Consider the following 20,949-nt stretch of genomic DNA (forward strand, 5'->3'; position numbering starts at 1 on the left):
ACAAAACACACTTTGGAGAAACAAGCCATGGCCTGTTTGATCATCTGGGGACAACTCGAGGTTAAGCCATGGCTTAGCATTATGCATGAACACAGGTCACTTTATTCTTCTTGGGCATTTACGGCTCTCATCTGATATCACAGACTCTGCTATGTCATCCAGAGGCAAGAAAAGAATCTGGACCAGCCCCAGTAATGATAATGGGGCTCATAAATCCAGTAAAGCAGAGAAACCGATGAGGATGGACTCCTATCTCACCACCGTAAGATCAACACCAAATGTGAGCAAAGGAATAACAGCTACAGGACCCCCTCTAACCTCAAAGAATAAGACTCAACAGAAGGCAGCTACAAGCCAAGCTTCTTCCCCGACCCTAAAAAGCTGCAGCCCAGGTCACTCCCCGGAGGAGGAGGGATGCAGAGATACCGTATTTTTTGCTCTATAAGACTCACTTTTCCCCTCCTAAAAAGTAAGGGGAAATGTGTGTGCACCTTATGGAGCGAATGCAGGCTGCACAGCTATCCCAGAAGCCAGAACAGCAAGAGGGATTGATGCTTTCATTGTGTAGCGATCCCTCTTGCTGTTCTGGCTTCTGAGATTCAGAATATTTTTTTTTCTTGTTTTCCTCCTCCAAAAACTAGGTGCGTCTTTTGGTCTGGTGCATCTTATAGAGCGAAAAATACGGTAATTTCCCGGACCAAGTCTCCTGCACCCCCCACAACTATATCACCCAACCTCTCCAAGAGGTTTGTTTTCTGTCTGTGGAAACTTTGATCCTTATATTGCAACAGCTAAGTAACACAGACTGTGTTGCAAAACAGTTGCAAATGAACACAAGTGCAGCTGTTTGGGCAATGAAAATGGGCATTTATTTTGAGAGCTGCTGATATTGCGGGAATGGTGTAGTGCGGCAGTCATGACCACCTCTTGATTACTGCCTGAAAAGCATGACAGGGTTTTTGATATCGCTGCCAGAAGATCAGGAAATTCTGAAATTGCAATATTTGACCACAGTGCCATTTATTGTTAATTTTGATAACGGGTCTAAATAACCCCACAGCCGCATTTGTGTTTTGCTTGTGCACTGTCTGCCATGATTGGTGACTCCAGTTCTCACTGTTTTGTTTTTGGATTTGCATTGCAAAAGCAATAAAGGCTTGAAAGAGAAGAATTTGCTAATTGCTATCTTAATGAGAGGCATTCGCAGAAAGTTAATTAGGTCATTCCCCTGAGCTACAGTAATTATGTTTGGGGGTTTCTTTAAGAAAAGAAAATCTTTACAAATGTCTGTCCTGTTGTTTGCCAAGGAAGAAGGCATCAGGTTCATTCCAGAGACCCCTTTTATCAGGGATAACAGTTGCCAAGCTGAGAAATCATTGTTAGAAATATGCTATTCAAGAAAATGAAATCAGACGTGCTACTAGTATACGCAATGTTTATTCTCGAAAATTCAGGAGCTAGCAAGGCAATGGTGGTAATTCAAGCAAATATATCTTAAAATTCAAGGTGCTGCAGTCCTATACCCACTCTCATGCGAATAAGTCCAAATGATGTTAGAATTTTTATCCACCAGTGCTGCTCCAGTACGTAGCACTATGTTGTTTATATCATGTGAGTTTCTGAGAGTGTGAGACAGGAAGTCTCAGCAGTGGCGTAGCGTGGGGGGGTGCAGGGGGGGCCGGCTGCACCGGGCGCAACATCTGGGGGGGGGGGGCGCTCGCACTCGCAGTGCTAAAATCAGTGCTAAAATCCACGGGTTAGGGGGCGCAAATTACTTGCCTTGCCCCGGGTGCTGACAACCCACGCTACGCCACTGAGCCTCAGTACTGTTGGGAAAGTTAGTTTTACTTCTGTGTGTGATGCTTTTTCTGTACTGATGCTGAGAGAGCACAGACATGCTGATGGATTCTTTGTATATAGACTGTAAAATAAAGTACAGTGGTACCTCGGGTTAAGTACTTAATTCGTTCCGGAGGTCCGTTCTTAACCTGAAACTGTTCTTAACCTGAAGCACCACTTTAGCTCATGAGGCCTCCTGCTGTCGCTGCACCACCGGAGCATGATTTCTGTTCTCATCCTGAAGCAAAGTTCTTAACCTGAGGCACTATTTATGGGTTAGCAGAGTCTGTAACCTGAAGTGTATGTAACCTGAAGCGTATGTAACCCAAGGTACCACTGTAGTTTAGAGCTACTGATTGACTCTTTCTTCTGCTATGAGATGCAAGAAGGCGAGTGTGCTCCTCTCAGGAGGGAGGGGTCGCTTATCACCCGCCTCTCTGGACTGAGGAAGATTTACAGCCAGAGAGTGACCACCGGAGAGACACCCTGGTGTCTTGGGAAGTTGGTGGTCTTCCTGGGTGCTTTTCCCAACAATGAATTCATAGAATCTTAGAACTGGAAGGCACCCCAAGTGTCATCTAGTCCAATGCCCTGCAATGGAGGAATCTCAGCTAAAGCATCCATAACATATAGCTATCCAACCTCTACTTAAAAAGCTTCAAGGAAGGAGAGTCCCCTGTCTCCTGAGGGAGACTGTTCCACTGTCAAACAGCTCTTATTGTCTAAAAGTTTTTCCCTATGTTTAGTCAGAATCTCCTTTCTTGTAACTTGAAGCCGTTGATTTGAGTCCTACTCTCCATAGGATTTAGTTCATAGGCCCACATAGGTATGCACTGTAAAGGGCATATAGTACAAAACCTCAAGGACCTACTCACTCATCATTATACAGTTCTATCATTTTGCAAAGTTTGATATAAAGAATTGGGGGGAAGGGGAGTTGAATAATTGGCTTGAGCAAACAGATGGGGAATAGGCTGCTGGTTTTCTCTCCTTGGGCTTTTCCACACTTCTGCTCGTCGCATGCCTAGGATGCACAAGTCTGAGCAGTTTTCTGTTTCTCACATGATTTCTAGGCAGTTTTGCACCTGCCCCACAGCTTTCCCCTGGAAAACGCACTCTTTGCAGCTGAATCAGAACAAACAGCAGTCACCATAAAACTGGATTCTTTTGATTCAGGGGTAAAAAGTGTGTTTTCCCTGGGTGAAAGCGGCAGGGCAAACTGAGGTGTGGATGAGACATATCTCTCTCTCTCTCTCTCTCTCTCACACACACACACACACACACACACACACAGGGAGAGAGAGAGAGAGAGAGAGAGAGAGAGAGAGAGAGAGAGAGGTGTTAAAGTGGTTTTCTTCCATGTCGTCTGGTAACAAGGCTGATTTTAGACACAACTTGCATATTTTTATTAGAAGTTCAATTTTTTCCCTTTCAGGTTGAGACAGGTTGATGGTGCCTGATTTAGGTATTTGAACTGTGAACGTGATATTGGACAGTATTTCAACAGCTGGAATGCAGTGGCATTTCATATTTAATGGTATTGACCATTTAATGTTAGATAGCCACTGACGATCAAAAGAATAACCAGATGCCAACAAGAACTCACATTTGGAGATAAGATTTCATTTAAAATTCACATTCAAAACCAGAATAGCAAAATTGGGGAGTCGGGCAACGTTTGAAGAGTCCTAGATAATTGTTTCAGCTCTAGAAAAAAAGTACAAAGAATACCCCTCTGATGTTTAAAAGCCCACCCCATGTTTTCCTAGGAGAACCTGTGTCTCTTCAAATGTTGTTGGACTCCAACTTTAATCATCAACCTCAGCTAGAATAGCAAAGAGTCAGGGATGATGGGATCTGTACACTTAGCAACATCTGGAAGATCACAAGCTCCTCAATGCTTTTCTAAGATTTCAATCACAAACCTGCTTTCCCAGCCTTGTCACCTTCGATCCCTAAAATAGGAAAACTAGGAACTGAACCGTAGGGCTTTATGATGCAAAACATGTGCTCTACAACTAGAAAGACAAGTATGAAATTTATAGTTCTTTGCTCCTGTTTCTCCTTCCAAATAGGGAAGCTTTTGTGGCACAACACTTTTTGTTTCCCCATATTTCTACATGCAAAATGTTGTCACATTCTTGTATAAACTCTCTTCAGCAAATCCTTAGAGAACCAAACACCTTTTTGCAGTTGAAACCATGCCCAGAATGTCTTCCTCTTTATATTCAGAGCAATGTAATGTTTCCATTTCCCCAAGAATGCTCTACATAATTACACCTGGATTATTTGTATGCCATGAAGATTTTTTATAAAGCTTCATTTGCTAGGGTTACCAACCAGTGCCCTTGTGTATTTCATCCATCTACTCCCACTGTCCTGGAGATATTCATAAAAGTGATGGCATTTCTCATGGCCTTGTGATGCCTGATAAAACCACATTGTAGGCAGATGAAGCTGGTGAGAATGGAAGAGGAATTTCTGGAGAGTCTTGGGACCAAACAACACTTGACATGGAATGCAAAGCTTGCACTTGTGTCGAGAAGCAGCAGCAACAGCTACCCGAGATGCCCAGTCTTCATTGTGACCATGGCACGGGTGTGTTTAAGAAAAATCCTGGACAGCTGCTGTTTGCTTGATTCAAACATATTTGGATATCCAGCAAGAGTGTCGGGGATAGGACTAGATTTTGTTCAATATTCCAGGTTCAGTGTCATACTTGCAGGTGTGAGGGTATTGGCGGCGAGCCTTCAGCTTGAGTGGTTGTTGTTGTTGTTGTTTAGTCGTTTAGTCGTGTCCGACTCTTCGTGACCCCATGGACCAGAGCACGCCAGGCACTCCTGTCTTCCACTGCCTCCCGCAGTTTGGTCAAACTCATGCTGGTAGCTTCGAGAACACTGTCCAACCATCTCATCCTCTGTCGTCCCCTTCTCCTTGTGCCCTCCATCTTTCCCAACATCAGGGTCTTTTCCAGGGAGTCTTCTCTTCTCATGAGGTGGCCAAAGTATTGGAGCCTCAGCTTCAGGATCTGTCCTTCCAGTGAGCACTCAGGGCTGATTTCCTGCACAATGGGTTGGTTTGATCTTCTTACAGTCCATGGGACTCTCAAGAGTCTCCTCCAGCACCATAATTCAAAAGCATCAATTCTTTGGCGATCAGCCTTCTTTATGGTCCAGAACCTTGTTTGGGGGATGGGAGGTGTGGCCATCACCTGCCCCTCCATACTAAAGGGTATGCTGTTAAAGCAGGCATGGCCAAACTTGGCCCTTCAGCTGTTTGGGGACTACAATTCCCATCATCCCTGACCACTGGTCCTGTTAGCTAGGGTGATGGGAGTTGTAGTCCCAAAACAGCTGGAGGGCCAAGTTTGGCCATGCCTGTGTGAAAGGAATCCGGGGGTCGTGGTTCATGTCCGAAGCCCGGGTGGAGGCTAGGGCCATGGCACAACCTTCTGGTGACCCGGGGGGGGGGAGCTTCAAGTTGATGTGCATCAACAGGGCTCCTCCTACTGGTGCTTAACCCTTGTGAGACTTCCTGCAGGCGGGCAGGAGTCAGATATAGTCGATTCAATTCCAGTGCCTAAGCCAATACTGCTCACATTCTGTAACCAATAAAGTTGTGGCCTAAATTTTGCCCATTAACCTAAAATATGGTGTCCACATGTTATTATTCAACATAAGGGGGAGGCCTCGGGGTCTTGACATGCAACAGTAGTAGCCCTTGCAGCTGACTGAGCAGGGCTCCAACTGCTGGCCGCAGTTAAATTGTTTCATCTGTGCTTTGACGAAGGGGAGCCATTCCGGGCCACAACCGCTACCCACCTGGAATACCAGTGCGTGGTCCCAATGTGAAAGGGCTGCCCACAGTTTCTGGTGTTTTTAAAAAAGGTAAAAGTAAAGGTAAAGGGACCCCAGACCATTAGGTCCAGTCGTGACCGACTCTGGGGTTGCGGTGCTCATCTCGCTTTACTGGCCGAGGGAGCCGGCATACAGCTTCCGGGTCATGTGGCCAGTATGACTAAGCCGCTTCTGGTGAGCCAGAGCAGCACACGGAAACACCGTTTACCTTTCCGCCAGAGCGGTACCTATTTATCTATTTGCACTTTGACGTGCTTTCGAACTGCTAGGTGGGCAGGAGCAGGGACTGAGCAACGGGAGCTCACCCCGTCACGGGGATTCGAACCGCCGACCTTCTGATCGGCAAGTCCTAGGCTCTGTGGTTTAACCCACAGCGCCACCCGTGTCCCACGATGTTTTTTTTAAATGCACAAAAAAGACTCAATGGAAAGCCACACGTTTCAAATGATGTAAAATGCCTCTCCAAAATGCCTCTTGTTCGACACAGAAGAAAAACTGCCTTAGTAGCACTCATTTGTGCATGTGATTCATGCAATCCATCTGGGGAAAAGCACACAGAAGCCTTGTCTTGCACCCATCAGGCTCCACAATGGCCATTTTTTAAAGCTGCCTTTGAACAAAAGGCTTCAGACAACAACAGCTACTATTATTTATTGCAATTTGTTTCTATGAGCAAATTATCTGCGTTACACATTGTCTAATCTCCTTGTCAAATAGCACAATCCAATATTCCCCGGGGGGAATATAAGGAAGACCTAACCTAATTCTGAGCACATTTACTTGGAAGCGAAGCTCATTAATTTCATTAGACCTTACAATGAAAGGCTTATACCAGGCACTTGCATTGGAGATCAAAGCCCTGTCTGAGAAAAGAGAGTCGCCACTCATGCAAATGGCAAATGTAGCCTTAATAAGAATAAGAACACACAAATTATTCCCCAGTAACTTTTCAGGTAAACTTTGTTTTCTGGGTGTCTTGAATTCCTTTGGTGATGAGCTGAAATCCAACAGAGTAAAGGTTGTTCCCATTACTGCAATTGTTTCCCAGGAAAAGTCCAACTGTTGCATTGTTCCCTGGTCCTGAATTCCCTGGTCTTGAATGGGGTAACTGTGCCCCTGAAGGACCAGGTGCGCAGCCTGGGAGTCATTTTGGACTCACAGCTGTCCATGGAGGCGCAGGTCAATTCTGTGTCCAGGGCAGCTGTCTACCAGCTCCACCTGGTACACAGGCTAAGACCCTACCTGCCCACGGACTGTCTCGCCAGAGTGGTGCATGCTCTAGTTATCTCCCGCTTGGACTACTGCAACGCGCTCTACGGGGGGGGGGGTACCTTTGAAGGTGACCCAGAAACTGCAATTAATCCAGAATGCGGCAGCTAGACTGGTGACTGGGAGTGGCCGCCGTTACCACATAGCACCGGTTCTGAGAGATCTGCATTGGCTCCTAGTACATTTCCGAGCACAATTCAAAGTGTTGGTGCTGACCTTTAAAGCCCTAAATGGCCTCTGTCCTGTATACCTGAAGGAGCGTCTCCACCCCCATCGTTCAGCCCGGACACTGAGATCCAGCGCTGGAGGCCTTCTGGCGGTTCCCTCATTGCGAGAAGTGAGGTTACAGGGAACCAGACAGAGGGCCTTCTCGGTAGTGGCGCCCACCCCGTGGAACACCCTCCCTTCAGATGTGAAGGAAATAAGCAGCTATCCTATTTTAAAAAGACATCTGAAGGCAGCCCTGTTCAGGGAAGTTTTTAATATTTAACACTGTACTGTTTTTAACACTTGATTGGGAGCCCCCCAGAGTGGCTGGGGAAACTCAGCCAGATGGGCGGGGTATAAATAAATTATTATTATTATTATTATTATTATTATTATTATTATTATTATTACTTTTCACTCAGCTATTTATGGAAGAGGAGCCCTGCCGGTGGAATAGCTGGCAACCCTTGTTGTTTTGTGAACAAATAAGCTATAAGGATTCCTGTGCAATGGAAGGCTTGCTGAGATTCACTAAGCAGGCAAGAAGGAATAAATTGATTCTACTCAATGCAGAATCAATTTCCTACATTGGTTTTCTTGTTAATTGAGTTTTTAGCAGCAAGAAAGCCGAAAGAAGAAAAAACAGAATAGGAAATTTTAATCTGAGTTTATTACAGATATATTAAGCAGAGAACACTAAGCCTTTGAAAAAGTACTAAAAATAATTCCTTTTTTATACAGAAAAAAGCACCTCTCTTTCCTCCCCCAACATCGTTCCCACTTCATTATATAAAACACTTTGCATTGGATTATGCACCATTTTTGGTGGTGAAAGTACTGCCAAACACACCAGGAGACTTTTTCTCTGATTAGTGTGATAGGGGAGGGTGGGGTGGGGAGAATATCTGTTTCCATAGCAAATACTAAACTTGCTGCGCTGCTGTACCGTTCTGTCAGTATTGGGATTATATAAGAACCTGAAGCATAAAGGTTGAGCAATACACTGGAATCATTAAACCCCGTCTGTGAATTGGAATAATGATGGCTTTTTGTCATTATGGAATTTAAGTTGTGCAAACCCCCTTCGTAAGGAGTTGACATCGCACGGTAAAGCTATTCCAGGCCTCAGCTGCTTCAAATTACAGCTGTTGGTTGGGGTTCTTTATAGTATTGTTTCAGTCTTCTATGGAAAAAACCTCCCTGTATATTGAAAACTAGTATTTCGGGGGAGCAACCTAGACTAGGTTACTGCCCTTTCCCTTGATACCAAGTCTCTCTCTCTCTCTCTCTCTCTCTCTCTCTCTCTCTCTCACACACACACACACACACACACACACATTCCTGCTTTCTTTCAGATTTCTTTTAAAAACTGCTTTATTCAGACAGGCCATTCAAACCATATCTATGGTGCTGGAGCTGTCCATATATCAAGTGCTGAAAAATTGTGGTAAACTGCTGTAACTCAGTGCATCATAAATCTGCCCTGCTTTTAAAAAGGCAGGAAGACAGAACACCCTTTATGTCAGCAGATATTGGCCATAGTTCTTAAGTGCAACTATTACCAACACAGCACCCACAGAGGCCTTCCTTAGTGCCCAGAGGGTCCCCCTTCCCTTGGTAGTGGTGATCAGGACAGGTGGGTTTGAAAATATGCCCTCACATCCCCAAAAAGTAGGCAACCCTTGCTTTAGTATGTTGGTTTTCATTTCTGGATGTAAATTGGCAAGCTTTTCCAAAACAAAACAAAAAACTGTGCTGTGCATTGTTGAAAAGAAAAAGCATGTGCAAGTCACACACTTAACTACAGTGGTACCTCAGGTTAAGAACTTAATTCATTTCGGAGGTCCGTTCATAACCTGAAACTGTTCTTAACCTGAAGCACCACTTTAGCTAATGGGGCCTCCCACTGCTGCTGCGCCGCCAGAGCACGGTTTCTGTTCTCATCCTGAAGCAAAATTCTTAACCCAAGGTACTATTTCTGGATTAGCGGAGTCTGTAACCTGAAGCGTATGTAACCCGAGGTACCACTGTATATTACACAGGTAGAGTTGCCCTTTAACAGACTTGTGCCAGACAGGAATTAACGTACTTTTCCGTGTGTAAGACTATGTTTTTTTCTTTAAAAATCATGCTAAAAAGTGGGGGTTGTCTTATACATGGGTACTGCGTAGAGTGAACATTTGATTTGGTTGCTGCTGAGGCTGAGGCTGTCAGTGGCTATTGTGCATGTTATTGGTTGCTTCGTCAATGGGTGGTGTTGACTGGCTGATGTTCCGGCAGTTTTGCGGGCGATTGGCAGCTTCTGCCGGCGATGAGACAGACGGGAGGTGGATTATGCGACGCGTGTGGATGAGCGATTTTCGGCAATTCCCCCCTAAAAAAGCTCAACTAACCCTGGGTAACCCCCCCAAAAAACGTTCAACAACTCTGTGCCATCTCCCCCAATTTTCTTAAATCTGAGTCCCCAAATATAGGGGGCATCCTATGCATGGGGGCATCTTATAGGCAGAAAAATATGGTAAGCATATAGTTTTGGATTAGACTGAATGGTTTGGCATGTAGGTTTCCAGAAACCGGCTTCTTATGTTGTTCACTTACTTCACTACATTCCTGGCAGCAGCACCTTAGCTCTTTATGTACTTATGTGTTACTATAAGTACTATAAGTAAGATAACACCTCGTTGGACTATATAACACATGACATGACAATCTGACCTATATAACACATAAAGTGATGCTCCGTGGCTTGTTGTTCTTCCCAAACTGTAGTGACACTTGTGCTCTTATATAATGCCTTTTTGTGGGGTATCTGGGCTTTGAACAGGCTGTTTCCCTTGCACAAACCAGAGGTGCCAATTCCTAGGGGCAGAGGTATGTTCGGCCCCCTCAATATCTGCTGGCAGGGGACTGGGCCCCCTCAAAGTTGAGGGGTGCAGAGGTTATACAACATTGTGGTTTGCTTGGGCAGCATTCTTCTTCCCATTAACCATCCACTCCCCCTATGTTATTCTGTGCATTTCCCTGTAACATTCCTGACTGCAAAATGTCTTTTTTCAAAAGTAAATTTGCTGTGCCAAGGGTGAGAGGGCACCTTGTTGTTGTTGTTGTTGTTTAGTCGTTTAGTCGTGTCCAACTCTTCATGATCCCATGGACCAGAGCACGCCAGGCACTCCTGTCTTCCACTGCCTCCCACAGTTTGGTCAAATTCATGCTGGTAGCTTCAAGAACACTGTCCAACCATCTCATCCTCTGTCGTCCCCTTCTCCTTCTGCCCTCCATCTTTCCCAACATGAGAGTCTTTTCCAGGGAGTCTTCTCTTCTCATGAGGTGGCCAAAGTATTGGAGCCTCAGCTTCAGGATCTGTCCTTCCAGTGAGCACTCAGAGCTGATTTCCTTCAAAATGGATAGGTTTGATCTTCTTGCAGTCCGTGGGACTCTCAAGAGTCTCCTCCAGCACCGTAATTCAAAAGCATCAATTCTTCGGCGATCAGCCTTCTTTATGGTCCAGCTCTCACTTCCATACACCACTACTGGGAAAACCATGGCTTTAACTATACGGACCTTTGTTGGCAAGGTGATGTCTCTGCTTTTTAAGATGCTGTCTAGGTTTGTCATTGCTTTTCTCCCAAGAAGCAGGCGTCTTTTAATTTTGTGACTGCTGTCACCACCAGCAGTGATCATGGAGCCCAAGAAAGTAAAATCTCTCACTGCCTCCATTTCTTCCGCTTCTATTTGCCAGGAGGTGATGTGCAAACTTAAAATTCTGATGTGCATTTGAGCCCCTCCTACAAAAGAATGATAGCCTGGAGGCCGCCAAGTCTTCCATTCAAAGGTTTGTCTGCTGATTTCCAATAAAAATGTGAACATCGGCCAACCTCTGACACTCACAGGCATATGTACTTCGCCTCTCTGCCCAGTGTCCATAGATTTTGTGCCTGAAATTGCATTTCCTTCCACATGCATAAGCCCTTCCCTTCCTCACCTGAAACCATATTTCCCTCCTGCTTCCTGTTAGGGTCATGTTGGCACAATAGGCACAATAACTACCAGCATTACTCTCAGCAGAGGTCAGTAACCAAGCACAACAGCTCATTTTTTTATGCAGAACTGTTTCACAGTCAGAGTTGCATGGTGTCCCAGTCACTTCACAAGTATGTGTGAAAGAATAAGAGAGTAGAAGCACAATGCGTTGCAACGGGAGAATACTTGGACCAAACAAGACACAAAGCAGTCTGCTACCAGCTTTTTGCTTCTTTAGAAACATCCCTCTTTTTAATAACATTTCTCTACACCAAGGAAAATAAGTATTACTAATAAAATTCACAGCTGATGACAGTTAGTGGGGGACCCAGTACCCCACAAACAACATAATGTTTTGGCTAGACCAAGTCTTTTAAGGAACTGCTTGTATTTTTCTCTCTGTCATTTTTAGACCTTAAGTTCAGATTCCTATTTCAAGTATGGTTAGTGCTGTTTAGGAAAAATAATAATATTTGCAGTTATTTTTGAGGCATTTTTATTATTTCAGTGTGCTGTTGTGTTGTTGTGCTTGAGGGTTTGTTTTTGTTTATAGCAAGAAATTATAGTCTTTTTAATGAAAAGGTGAGATAGAAATACATTTAATAATCCTTGGTGATGTCAGTCTAAGTCCATTGATTTCAATGGGCAGTGTGATTCCAGTTTATGATTGATATTGGATTAGTGATGGTGGTGGTGACAACAGCGAGGGGAAACAGAGTTGTGATAACGCACTGCAGCAACGGAGGAATGAGAAGGTCGTCATTCCATAGCAACAAAACTGATCAGTAACTAGGGATGCAGCAAAAGCAAGCACGACATCACTTGAAGCCAGCCACAGTTATCTCTATTACTGCACCTTATCGTACCTTTAAGAAGCAGACAAATTTCCTCATATTCCCCTCATATTAGGCGGGCCCAATACATTTTGCCAGCTGAAGAGAAAGAGAAGATGTTGCCTCCCTTATTCCAGACACAGAACCAACTGAACTAGCAGCTGAATTTTATTTTAGACAACATCCCCTTCCTGAGGGTAGCTGGCTAGCCTAGGGAGTGAAGAACAGGCCGCCTGCCTGCTCAAACTGCCCCGGACAGTGCCAAAACAGTCCTAAAGGCAAGCAAAATCTGGTGAGCTGCTAAGTTCTGATCCACATATTAGCCCGAGAACAGCAAATCAGTTTGCTTTTCTATAAGAATTTGTGAATTCAGTTTGCAAATCAGTTTGCTTTTCTATAAGAATTTGTGAATTCAGTTTGCAAATCAGTTTGCTTTTCTATAAGAATTTGGAATTCAGTTTGCAAATCAGTTTGCTTTTCTATAAGAAATTGGAATTCCTCCAGCATTCTTCCTCCTAATACTTCATTATCTAGGCTGAGGCTTAAATGGTTACTTGTGGCTATAACAAGACCTTTCTGCAACACACTGAATTTCAAAAATATTCTACAGGAGTTTTTTTGAGGGGGGTGGCAGTGATTTTCTTTCTGGCTCCCTCATCACCTTTGGCTGCCCAGTTTCATTTGTCATTTTCACCTTTCTCCAGGCAAAGTTGGACGAAGAAGAACTTAAGTAATACAGGAAAGGTCTCCCCTGCCATCCAGTCAGAAATAGAAAGTATCAGAAGTATCGCCAGAGAGACTCCCATTAGTCTCCATCACAGAACTATTAAGTCTGTGCAGCTCCTGGAATTCAGATGGTCTGGCTTTTCTGAACTTTCCCTCGCTTAGAAATGGATGTGCAGGACAATGTTGAAGGTCAAGACTGAAGCACACAGTGACTGAGAATATAGGCAGGTAGCAAAAGCCTGCATCACTATAGCTGCACCAGAGAAGCTGGGAGAGGATGGATGAAGTGCTCCTTGTGTAACCCCATTGACATCGCCTTTACATAAGCACTTGGAGACCCGATTGACCTTCTTACTTATATCCTGACTCCTGAATCAGCCGCCAGCAACATCTGTGGAAACCTTTTAAGGACCTGAGAGTTGAGGGTGCAGGGAGGGCACTGAGAAATCGCCAAGAGCAGAGAAGTATTATAAAATATTTAGTGTTTCTAAATTAGTCTTGAGGGTGTTCCTGGGGGCAGGAAGGGACAAGATGAACTAAGTCACGATCTCAGCAATTCATATCTACTGGTTCTTCAAGTGAGCCTATTTACTTCTGAAGTCACTATTTTTCTGGAAACTGACCTGGTTATGAGTCGGGTAGATTTTGGAGGCATCGTTGTTGTTTTTCTATTTAAAAACATCATTTTAGTGTATGTACCAGAGTTGTCAATTTTCAGGTTCCATTCCCTTCCCATCTCTAGAGCAGGGGTAGCTAACCTCACCTCAGGGGCTTGATCTTCCCACCTACCCATTTGTTCTGCCCTTTCCAGACCCCACCAATTTTGGCAAAAAGAAAGAAAATAATAATAATAATAATAATAATAATAATAATAATAATAATAATAATAATTTATTTATTTATATGCCACCCTTCCAATTGGGTTACCCCAGCAATGCCAAGCGGCTTCCAACAAATTAAAACACAGGAAGACATCAGACATTAAAAACCTCCCTATGTAGGGCTGCCTTCTAAAAGTCGTTTATTTCCTTAACATCTGGTGGGAGGGTGTTCCACAGGGCAGGCGCCACTACTGATAAGGCCCTCTGCCTGGTTCCCTGTAACCTTGCAGTGGGGGGACCGCCAGAAGGCCCTCAGAGCTGGACCTCAGTGTCCGGGCTGAACGATGGGGATGGAGACGCCCCTTCGGGTATACTGGGCTGAGACCATTTAGGGCTTTAGAGGTGAGCACCAACACTTTTAATTGTGCTTGGAAGCATACTGGGAGCCAATATAGATCTAATGTAAACACAACTGTGGGTTGGGTGGAAAGATTTAAATCTCTCCACTGGATAGGGATGTAAACTGCCCTCTCCTCCCCTCCCCCCCCCAACATGAGATCAGTCACTGGATGATAAGGGAACAGGTGATAAATGCCATCTGTATCCTACCACATATGGAAATGGATTGCTAGGTGGGAGTGTCTGTCCTCTGTTAAACTGAGTCTCTGGCTTTTGCTAAATTATCTTGGATGTTACCAGTATAAATAGTAGTACTCATCTTAGACATGACCTCTTTAAAATTCACTGTAATTCAGAATAAAGCAGTTGCTTCCTCGTTCCAAGGCAACAGAGTCATGACCATGTTTACAACCATAGTAAAATGCACCGAATCCTGAACTGCCAGCAGGGTGTCTTCTGTTTTACAGAGGATTTCAGGGACAGAACAGTAGGAGTTCAGTGCTGTCATGCTTTAAACTAGTCCGGCTCATGTGTCTTTAATAGCGGCCTGATTTAATAGCAGGAATTTAAGAGACAAAAGTTCTTTTCCTGGCATGATGGAGGTGCTTAATTTCAAGGAACAAGGTGCTGTAAAAGACCCAGGAGCGAGACCGGTGAAAGGAAATGGCATGGTAGATAAGGCAGGTGGGAATCAGAGAGGACCTTAGCAGATAACTCCATTTGTAGGCAAATATTGGGAGAAAATGTGATGTATGAGCCAGAGACAACTGGAACCCTAAAACACAATTCAGCCTAAGTCCCCACCTCCTTTTAGTATGCCTCTGTGGCCGTCTTTTCATGTTACATTAGACTTACTTTTTCGTCTTCATTTTTACCAGGCCCTCTTTCCTCCCAAAAAATAAATAAAAGGAAAGCAATGCAGCTCACAAAAATAAACATTAAAAACAAAGATAACAACATGGATAAAACAACCTAAAATGCATAATTAATATAGGTGTATAAAAAACAGATCTGACTCCATGCACTCCCAGTGCCCAGAAGTGGAGATTTTGAGTTATATCCAGTGTCAGTCCTACCCAGAGTAGACCTATTGAAGTTAAGTGATGTGAATAATTTGGATCCATTAATTTCGATAAGTTGACTCAGAAAAGGACATCGCTGAATTCAACTCTTTCTTCCCTTCTCTCTTTGTAGCAACTGCCTGTAAGTGGGTGGTACTACTCGCACCTAAATCTCTCTCTCTCTCTTTTGCCCATGGAGGACCTCTGCCTGCTGCTTTGTGGCCGTTCAGATATTTAAATAATCTCCAGATCCGAGATGATAGAAACGCATCTGCTCCACCTGCTCCTGTTATGCAAAACATTTCGCACATCTGGACCTCAAAAGCATCCTTAAATGAGATTGGCACTAGAGGGAGTAGTAGCTACAATTTTTATATCATTTAACTTTTAAATTTCCCCCTCATCCTTCTCTGTGTCATAGCTTGCTCTTGTTCTGTCACATGCACACATTCTGTCTCTCTGTCTCTCTGTCTCTCTGTCTCTCTGTCTCTCTGTCTGTTCTGTCTGTCTCTCACTCATTCACACACACACACACCCCAACCCCACAATGTGCACCAGGCTATCAGACTAGCAAACAAAGCACAGATCTTTCCATTCAATGGATAACCGCAGCTCCAACGCCACTTCTGACAGCTTAATTGCAGGCTTTAACTAAGCAACCTCTGGGCACTTGAAGTAAGCCCTGCAGCTAGGGCTGGATATTGACGTTTCTAATCTATAAGGATTTCTCACTATTGCACAAATATGGCAATCAGTTAATGAGTTGTGTGTCGTTGCTCTTTCCGGAATAGCCAGAATAAATTACTGTTATGTCAACGACACCATTTGCCTTGCAGCAGTGGTAAATTGAAATAACAATTAATGTGCAAGGGGAGCGATTTGGTTGGTCTTCTTTAAAAAATATCAGCCTTTTGAAAAGCCAGGAAATGGAGAGCCTGGTCGATGTAGGGGTGCCCCTAAAAATGGCACAAAGGTTCAAAGGGGAGGAGCTAAAAAAATCAAATCCCCCCTCCCCGCTCAAATGAAGTCTGACTTCAACCCTGGATTGGTTGTAAGTTAAGAGGATAAGAAGAAGAGAAGAAGAGTTTGGATTTGATATCCCACTTTATCACTACCCGAAGGAGTCTCAAAGCGGCTAACATTCTCCTTTCCCTTCCTCCCCCACAACAAACTTTCTATGAGGTGAGTGAGGGCTGAGAGACTTCAGAGAAGTGTGACTAGCCCAAGGTCACCCAGCAGCTGCATATGGAGGAGTCGGGAAGCGAACCCGGTTCACCAGATTACTAGTCCACTGCTCTTAACCACTACACCACAGCAGGTTGGGGGGTTAACTGAGGGCAAACTGAGGTTGGTGGTGCCCCTATCGACCCGCCTCTATTGACTTCTGCTTCTATACACCTTCCTTTGTGGGGGGGGGAGCCTTATCTTTAGAGATGGAGGATAATTTCAATTCAGTTGTCATTCTTACTTCCTAAACCAATACACAAACTGGATCATAAAAGATAAAGGACCCCTGACAGTTAAGTCCAGTCGCAAACGACTTCGGCGTTGCGGCGCTCATCTCGCTTTACAGGCCGAGGGAGCCGGCGTTTGTCCACAGACAGTTTCCCCGGGTCATGTGGCCAGCATGACTAAGCCGTTTCTGGTGTAATGGAACACCGAAACCAGAGCAGCGCATGGAAACACCGTTTAACTTCCCGCCAGAGCAGTACCTCTTTATCTACTTGCACTTTTTGGCGTGCTTTCAAACTGCTAGTTTGGCAGGAGCTGGGACTGAACAACGGGAGCTCACCTCGTCACGGGGATTCAAACCGCCAACCTTCTGATCAGCAAGCCCAAGAGGCTCAGTGGTTTACACCACAGCGCCATATAGTACCCTTTTAAACTCCCACCTCTGTGAATTTTGCAATGTAATTCTCTAGCCAAGTAATGTGTACAATGCATATACTGGAGGAAAGTGTTTGTGAAAATATGTTATCTTAGAGGAAGTTGCTCTGCAGAAATGTCATGTTGGGCAAAATAGCATACAAAAAAAATATGTGTATATTAGGAGAAATTCATACAAAGGTGCTGCTGAATTTTCAGGAGAAATGCTTTCATATTCCGAAGAATGAACTGTTTCTGTTGCATCACAGAACAGACTTCTATGCAAGTTTTGTCTCTGGTGACCACAGAATTTTATTTTTCAGTGCTGTTGCTATTCACCCACTGGGTCTGTTTGACATAGTATGCCTTCATTAGCCCTTAACCCTGCCCCATGCTGCCCTTTGCTTATTTTCACTTTAAGCTGTTCTACTTTGTTTAAAACTGTTGCTAGGAGGGAAATCCCCTTTCCTCCCCTATGACAAGAAAGTTACTGACATGCCAAGGAAGATAGATGCAATGGCCAAGAGCAGGAACAAAAAAGATCCCGCCATGGATGCTAAGAGGAAATGGACTGCGCTGCAGAACTAACACTATCAGGGCAACAAATTTCACTAGAGACCAACTCTGCCATTAGTTTCTTGGGTTTCTCCTGAGCTGTGCAGCATGGCCGATTGACTAGAACTGGGTTAGCCAATGGGGTGCCTTCTAGATATTACATTCCAACTCCCATCAGCCCCAGTCAACATGGCCGATGGTCAGAGATTATGGGAGTCCAATAACATCTGAGCAGAGCACTGTGTTGGCTGCCCCAGGACTAGAATGAATACTTGATTTTACAATGACTCTTCCACTTCCAATCCTGCACAGATAATATTCATGAGAATTGTATCCTTAGCGTTGTTTGTGAAAAACCCTGTAAGCTGTTGGCTTTCAACTGGTAGGTGGGTCATGACAGTGGCACTGCAAACATTTTCTTTTGTGGTGATGTTGCTTAGATTTTTTAAGAGGAGGAGAAAGGAGGGAAGAAATGAAAAAACACAAAGAGAAGGGGAATAATAGTCGTTAAAGCAAGAGAGTAGCAGGTACTTATGGCAACCAATGATAAGTGGATTCACCATTGAAACTTGGGGTTAAACATGGGCTCCAGATATGAAAAGTTTGACACTTATAAAGGACTAAAGTTTCATGGCAACAACAGTGATTCTTGGATATCTGACAAGCCAGGCATTTAAAATATAGCCTTCCAAAATTCTGCATTCAGTTTATGAGTGGCACAATCAGGGAGGAGTGGATTTGGTCAAATATCCTTGGGGAGAACTTCCCACCATCTCCCAAGAAAATTATCTTCTGGGAAATTTCTGCTCACATTAGGAATGAATGAACCTCTACTTCACATTGGTGGGTGAAGGAAGGAATGGACTAAGGAGGGATGCTTCCATCAACAATATTAAAGGATATGCAGTTGCACCCAAAATTCATGAATGCAGAAAATGGGGAGACCATTGCGCTGAATATTCTTCAGGGAAGGCCTGAGATTCCCCAACAGTTCAGGAAGAGCTCAAAAAAGAAAGAAAAAGAAAAACCAGCATAAAACATAGGAGGGGGAATCTAAAATTCATTCACATTTTTTAAAGGCATGATTAAAGCATCCCACCCATTGAAAGAGTCCACAGTTGACTCAGAAATATTATCATTACCATTATTTATATTTATAAGCCAGCTTTCAATCTGAAGGTTTTCAGGGTGGTCCACAACATTTAATTAAAATGCAACACCAGAAACACCACTAAGGCAATAAACAGCATAAGACAGTAATTCAGCACCGGAGAAACCAGTTCTTTGGCTGTTGTTTGATGTAAAAGGAGCTCTTCATAGTTCCAAAGGGACTGTTCATAATGGATGTCAAACATCAGTTGCGACAAAGGGGGCATTTTGTTATAGGTTGCAATAGGGTGACGGATTTCCTAATTAAGCAATATAATTCATTACAGATGTGTCTCAAACACACACACACACACACACACACACACACACACACACACACCCAAGAGCCTTGCTGGAGCTCCTGTGTTTCTCCTGGCTAAACTCCCTGTGAATTTAATTGGAGCTTCAGTTGCAGACAACAAATCAGGATGATGATCCCCGGGAAAAGAACAAAAGATGAATTATAGGGAAAAACCAAAGCCAGCTTTCATCGGAGAAAACTGAAGTGCCAGGCACATTAATTGAGACAAATACAAGCTGTGGCATCATCAAGCATTTTGAGTAGACAAGAGCGTTCAGGTAAGAGTGCCAAAAACATCCCCATATGTAACTTTCTTAACCAAGCTATGGACAAGTACAGAACTGAAGGCTTTCCTCAAAATTGCTAGAGGGGAAAACAAGAATAACTCTTCATGCAGCAGAAGTGTAAAGTTGTTATCTATTTACATCCATAGTAGCCGTAGTCATAGGAGTAGTAACTTTGGCTGTTCAAAATGCTTTACACCAGCGGTCAGCAAACTTTTTCATCAGGCGGCTGGTCCACTGTCCCTCAGACCTTGAAGGGGGGGCCAGACTATATTTTGAAGGGGGGGAAATTAACGAATTCCTATACCCCACAAATAACCCAGAGATGCATTTTAAATAAAAGTACACATTCTACTCATGTAAAAACACACTGATTCCCAGACTGACTGTCTACGGACCAGATTTAGAAGGTGATTGGGCCAGATCTGGCCCCCGGGCCTTAGTTTGCCTACCCATGCTTTACACACATCATTTTCTTGTGAGTCTTACAACGACTCTGCTGAGCAAGTGAACCTTTTCCATCCTCTTGTGGGGGAGCTTCTGTGGGGGACCACTTGCGTATAAGGGACAGGGCCAGAGACAAAAGTGGGTAGAGCAATGGATGTGGCTTCTGTCTCTGTTGAATAGGCAATACTGCAGCAGAGGGAGGGAGGTTTCTGTGCAAACTCCTGCCTCCATCCAGACAAGCAAAAGGCATTCACCAATCCAGGAGACCTTGCAGCTAGACCAAAATGTGCAAGGGAGCTTGGGAGCAGGTCCAGTGAGGCCTTGGGCCTTGGGAGAGTCTGGGAGGGGCAGACAGAGATACCTGGAGGGCCCCTGAGATGGAGATTCCCCATCACTGCTGTGAAGTATGTTAGTACAGGTATGTCCCGACTTGCACGCATTGTATTTGTGCGTGATCGCGTATACACATGATGCCAAGAAATCAATCAATCAATTCAAACCCGGAAATAGCAGGAGAGAGTGGGAGAGTCCTTGTGGCTCGTGAGGAGACTCTCCTGGGAGTCCACAGAGGACATCAGTGAGGTCGGAGGAAGCTAAGGCACCATGGAGCTTTGTTTAGACTGCTCCATTTCCCTGCCTAACAGCTGGCACACAGGGTAGCACAGCAGCAGATGACAACAACACTTTCCCACATGTCCTCAAGCCTCCAGCCAGCCCCAGAGCTTCAACTGTAGATATTTTGGTCTGGATTGGTGAGAGAGCTGGAGAGCAGGGGGAAATAGGCATTTAGAGGCTTTTCAGAGGGTACTCCCAACCTTATGCCATTTCACTTATGGGTGTAGAGTCCCAGAATGTAGCCCTTGTTTAAGTGGGGGGCACACATGTACCATTATTCTCATTTTACAGATGGTGGACTAAGGTGACTTATCTACTGAGTTCAGGGTAGAGATGAGAGTTGAAGGTGGACCTGTTATACTTTACGTCATGGACGGCTAACCTGTGGCTTTGCGAATGTTACTAGACTGCAGTCTGGCTAGTGTACCAGCTGGATACAGCATCTAGCTCTAGCAGGTACATTCTGGTTACCCGTAATCCAAGTGATCAGGAGACGGCCCAAGGGAGAGAGAGAGAGAGACTGCACTTTGTGCCTTTAACCTCAGTCTGACATGCAGAAATCACCAGGGGAAGCTTTTCATTGCATGGATATCAATGTTATCACCGTCTCAAATGACACTTAAAAGACTAACAGATAAATTGTGGTATCGGCTTTCTTGGTTGAAGTCAGCTTTTGGTGCATGGAAGTTTATTACCTAGC

Source organism: Podarcis liolepis (genome assembly GCF_965112155.1).
Source record: "Podarcis liolepis genome assembly, chromosome: 9".
NCBI classification, from domain to species: Eukaryota; Metazoa; Chordata; class Lepidosauria; order Squamata; family Lacertidae; genus Podarcis; species Podarcis liolepis.